The sequence below is a fragment of the Camellia sinensis genome, chromosome 4 (genome assembly GCF_055761805.1).
Source record: "Camellia sinensis isolate YWXY chromosome 4, ASM5576180v1, whole genome shotgun sequence".
Lineage (NCBI taxonomy): Eukaryota > Viridiplantae > Streptophyta > Magnoliopsida > Ericales > Theaceae > Camellia > Camellia sinensis.
Window position 1 is genome coordinate 146,711,680 of NC_138964.1, and position 6,000 is coordinate 146,717,679.

Sequence of the window (6,000 nt, forward strand, 5' to 3'; positions counted from 1 at the left end):
GTAAACTCCAATAAGGAGGTATACCCAACATTAATTGCATTAATTTTCTGTGAGAAAGAGTGTATGCGTTCTGTAAGATAAATTGATAGAGAGAGATACAGAGAGAATGAATTATGTATATTGATTTATGTATTGAATGTTGTTGATGGATGTTACAAAGGTTCAGTTGAACTCCTCTATATAGGAGAGGAGCCGAAAGTTGCAATAATAAAATAAAGTAAAAGGAAAAGAAATATACCCTACTAACAGCTGATATACATTAACATAGAATAATATACTAACAGCCCCCCTCAAACTCAAGGAGGATAGGTACTAACCAACTTGAGTTTGGAGAGAGTAACAAAACAGAAAAATAAGCTGACAAATAAAATTAAAAAATGGGATAGGAGACACTGTATGGTTGTGTCAGACCGTTGTAGAAGACACGGTATGGTCGTGTCGGACCGTTGTAGCAGACAGTTTACGGGGTCATGTCGGACCGTTGTAGCAGACACTGTGTGGTCGTGTCAGACCGATGTAGAAGACAGTTTACGGGGTCATGTCAGACCGTTGTAGCAGGACAGTTTACGGGGTCATGTCGGACCGTTGTAGAAGACAGTTTACGGGGTCATGTCGGACCGATGTAGCAGTTGACCGGAATCAATGTCGGGACAGTTTATGGGGTCATGTCGGACCGTTGTAGCAGACACTGTGTGGTCGTGTCAGACCGATGTAGAAGACAGTTTATGGGGTCATGCCGGACCGGTGTAGAAGACAGTTTATGGGGTCATGTCGGACCGTTGTAGCAGACACTGTGTGGTCGTGTCAGACCGATGTAGAAGACAGTTTATGGGGTCATGTCGGACCGATGTAGAAGACAGTTTATGGGGTCATGTCGGACCGTTGTAAAAGCTTGTGGTGGTGCACCAAGGAGGCGACTTAGGGAGTGCGCCATGGGGTGGCTTGAGTGGTTCCCATGGTGTGTAACCATGCTCACCATGATACATGTATAACCCCCCCTCAAACTCAAATAGGTGTGAAGATAGAAACCTATTTGAGGTTGAAACAAAGGGATTGATAAAGCTGGCCGGTGTAGAAGACACTGTGATCCCATATGTTCCGATTTGGAGGGCCGCCATATGCTGCAGTGGAGGAGCAGGGAGTAGTGATCGTGCCCAGTGGAGTGGGAAACACGGAGGCAACACCGGCAAGGACCGCCCAGGACGGAGGCAAGAAGAAAAGGCCGCCGGCAGAGTAGAGAAAAAATCCCACCTGTGAATGTGGTGGTTTGTTTGTATTTTATTTTATTTTATTTTATTTTATGTTATTGTATTTTTTTTTTGTTATTATTATTATTATTATTATTTTTTTTATGTGGAAACATGGGTGATCGGGGTGAGCCCGACATGAATAAAATGAGTGAGTTTGGTGTGCAGATCTTCCTCTGCGTCGTGTTTTTTTGTTTGTTTGTTTTTTTTTTGTTGTTTTTGTTGTTTTTGTGTGTTTGTTTGTTTGTTTGTTTTTTTTTTTTTTGTTTTTAATAATAATAAAAAAAAAATGTAATGAAAAATGAATTGAAAAGGGCGGGCTCACTGTCCGTGGAAAAGGGTTTGAAATAAAGAAATAAAAGAGGGAAGGGAGTGCTGGGGTGGGTGGGTGGGAAAGTATGGAAAAGTGGTTTAAATAAAGAAATAAAAGAGGGAAGGGAGTGCTGGTGTGGGGTGTTGGGAAAGTATGGAAAAGTGGTTTAAATAAAGAAATAAAAGAGGGAAGTGAGTGCTAGTGTAGGGTGGTGGGAAAGTATTTGAGTGCAGAGTGGAAAATTCATAACAAAATTAAAGAAATGTAATATGCTTGTAGGCTGCGTTCTGCTCTTTTTTTTTTCTTTTTTTTTTTTTTTTTTTTTAAGAAAAAGTGTTGTTCTCTCTCTCTCAGCACCGAGAGAGATGAAATCACGTGGGTAGCGTTTCTTTTCTGGAATTCAATAACACACACACAGAGGTTGGAGAGTGGACATGAGTTCTGTCAATCGTGCTTGGTTGAACAACTAGAATCTGCAATTAAAAGCCGTGATGGGTTCCCCCTTGGTTGTGCCCGTGAGATGTGTGGTGAGCACATCTTGCTCATGGATTTGAGGTTTCTGTTATCTTGTGAAAAGTTGGAAGAACTCTGCAGGGCTTCTCTGGGGGCATTTGTGGCATCTAGTGGTGGTAAATACAAGTTGGGCCCATCTCCCGACTGCCCTTCAGTTTACAGGGTAGCGGAACCGGGGGCGACTTGTTGGCCGTTTGCATGTGAGGCGTGCTAGGCGGAAACATGTACTGGTTGTCACTTGGAGTATCACCCGTTCATTTGAAGTGCAAGCAAGCCCACCACCTGTGCTCCATGGACAGAAGATGTGGGCAAAGGGCGTATTGTAGCAGAGTCTACTTCACCGGTTGGCAATGGCACCGCCGGGTTACTGTTTATAAATGGTATGCCATCTCCTTTGTCTGGGCTCGCTGCCGGGAGTATTGCGGTCGGAGCCGGGCTTGGCGACATCGATTCCCGAGGCTGGAATGGCCATGGGTATGCTGGAGATGATGATACGATGCCGACTGAACTCGGTGATGGGTTGACTGGGTGAGTCAAGGACAGCGACTCGAAGGAGTTGGGCGTGAAGATGGTGGACTCGAAGAAACTTCAAGGTATGTGTAGAAAATTCTAGCGGATTAGATTGAGGTCCGGCGGGCGGCCAAGGCGAGGTTGCCGCCCGCCGGGGAAGCGAAAAATACTAAGTTCTTAACCTTGCTCTGATACCATGTAAGATAAATTGATAGAGAGAGATACAGAGAGAATGAATTATGTATATTGATTTATGTATTGAATGTTGTTGATGGATGTTACAAAGGTTCAGTTGAACTCCTCTATATAGGAGAGGAGCCGAAAGTTGCAATAATAAAATAAAGTAAAAGGAAAAGAAATATACCCTACTAACAGCTGATATACATTAACATAGAATAATATACTAACACGTTCGTTTTGCGAATAATTTGTAGTGCTGCAATTATTTGTTGTTGATCATTTTATCATAGGCGATAGACGTCCACAATTTGAAAGCACCGTGGAGAGAACGAATCTGTCTTACGGACACGGTGTTAAACACTGGACTTGATCAAAATTTTGCTCAATAAATACATAAGGTTAGTAATTAATTTATTTTTTGTTTTATTATTTATTTATATCAGATTTTGATTTTATTTTTATAACAAAATAAAAATCTGTTTTATTTATTTATTTATTTTATATTCTGGTTTGATTTTTGTAATCAAACAATTTCTCTCATTTCTTTTATTTTTTCTATATTCCGTTTACTGTTAAGTATAAAACAGAATTTATTTTTTTAAATAACGTGAAAATTGTCCACCAATGATTTCTAGTCAAAATACCGACTCTCTCTGTAAAAGAGATGCAAATACTCAACTAAAGGCATGATATATCGGGGGTGCTTGTTTTAGCTTTTCAGAGTCAACTTATGACTTTTAGCTTTGAAAAAGTTATTTTGGACTGTTTGGTTAAACTTATTTCAAACAGCTTCTGATTCTAACAGCTTATTTTAACTCAAAAAAGCTGATTCTGAGAAGCTGCTCACCCCTTGCTTCTGATTATCAGCTTCTGCTGTGGACATGTTAATTTATGGTTATACTCTTAAATTTTTTTATTTTTTATTTTTTTTAAAATAGAAAAAGACTCAAATGGACTATAGATTATTATTATTATTTTTTATGAGAAATGTAGACAAACAAAAAATAAAAATTAATTGAAAAAGCTATTTCACAGCTTATTTAACAAACACTACTCAGCAACTTAAATCTATAATCCAACAGTTACACCAAACAGATTAACAACTTCTGATTAAAGTCATAATCTATAATCTATTAAATTATAATCTATAAGCTATTTTAACAGCTATACCAAGCGGGGTCATCATAAGATATTCAAAAATAATTTTGAAAATAATTTTTGAATAATACTTGGGACCCCCTTTTGGGGGTCACCCCCTCACCCCCTTTGCCACGTGGCGGGTGGTGATTGGAGGAGGAGGAAAAAAAAGAAAAAGAAAAAGAAAAAGAAAATGTAACCAATGAAAGAGAGAGGGGGTCAAAGGGGGTGGGGAGAAAAGGGAGATGAATCATTATTGATAATTTTTTCATATAACCTCTGATTTTAGCATTGAAAAAGTCTTACTATCATCACACCGACCACAAGACTATCTCATACTGTTTCACAGGCTATTAATCTTGAGATTTTGCTGTTTAGAAATCACCATCAATATTTTTTCAATGATAAATTATCAAACAAGATAATCTAAAAAAGGGAATTACAAAAATACTTTAATATTAATATAATATGGAGCAAAATTAAACTTTGCATAGGAAATCAAATAATGTAAGAACCCTCACCATGTCGACGACATCTGTCTCAAACAACTAGATACATACCCTTATATAGTAAATGCTTTATTAATGAGTGTCTTAGGAATATTACTTAACAAATTTAAAATTATTTTAAGGGTTGGTTTGGGATGTCCTAAAAAAGTGCACTTTTTGACTTATTGGTGGGTTTGGGTTGGGTTTGGGTTGGGTTTGATGTGATGTGTTAGAGATGTGATGTGATTTAAATAAGATGATGTGACTTAAATAAGATAGTGACTTTTTGACTTTTTGGCTTATTTAGTACATGCCAAACTAGCCCTAAATATTTAACGATAAACACTTTTATAATAAAATAAAACAAAAAAGTGCATATCTATTCAATCTTATTAACTGTGAGGACATAAATTTTGAATGATGACATGTGGCTGAGGTGTCACCGAAGTGTTAGTCAGGGTGTCACGTGTCCTGGTCATGATACCGAGATGATCTCGGCTAAGCCGAGGTTATCTGCGAGAATACCGGAATCCGGGATAAGTGGATAAGGGACAAGAGTCCTACAATGGGAGAAGACTTCAGTTTGGGTAAAGATAAAGACTCTTAGAGAGTTTGTCTTAATCCTACTGGGAGTCCAAGATTAGCAGTAATCTTAAATCCATTGAAGCTAGGCTTCTATTGGGATTAGGATTGTGTTGGCTATAAAAAGGAGATATCTTCATAGGTCTAAGGTACGCTTTTTATATTCTAAATAGTAAGTTAAGCACTTTTGCTATCTTTGAGAGATAACTGACTTGATCGTCGGAGTGCCCCCGGGTGGACAAACCACTGCCGGAATCTCATCTTTCTGTTATAGGTCATTCAGGCGCCATCTATTCTTACAGTGCTCTCCAGTTGAATACTTGTTTGGCAGTGTGGTCAGAAATCGACTCATTCAATTTGGCGCCGTTTGTGGGAAAGAAATGAGAATAAATGGCCAATGACGGATAGAAAGAGAAGGTTGGGGACAACACTCCTACTGGGAGTGGGAAACCTATTGACCTTGACATCGAAGAAGACAACTGCAACAAAGAGACTCGAGATAAGAATCACGGAGAAAAAGACGTCGGCCAGGAGGGCGACACGTCAAAGAAGTCAGACCAAAGTGGGTATTATAACGAAGACGACCTCCAGGTGTGGAAAGAAAGATGCCTGCGGAGGGACGACGAGATGAAGGGAATGACAAACAAATTGGTGGACCAGCAAACGGTCGTCATGCAGCCACCATTCCCGTTGCAAGATACGCCGATTCCAGCGGCCAAGAAAGATGCCCGAAAAGATGGGTAGAAAACAGTCCCTACAGTCCCCCAACACACCAGGATGGAAAAACACTCTCACCGGCCTTCAAGGGAGGTCGGGCGAGGAGAGTCAAGAAGGGAAGAATCTAGGAGGAAGCATCGCACCAAGGAAGTTGATCCCAAAGAACATCGGCATGTTCAAGGGCAGGAGTTGTGCTTCGACGCAATTAATGGAGAAAGGTCAAGAAGGGTTCACAACGAAGCTGGGAGTAGTGCACCGAAAAGGTTGAAGTCAGGAGATAGCCAAGCTCTTGGACGAACCAAGGAGGATCTAA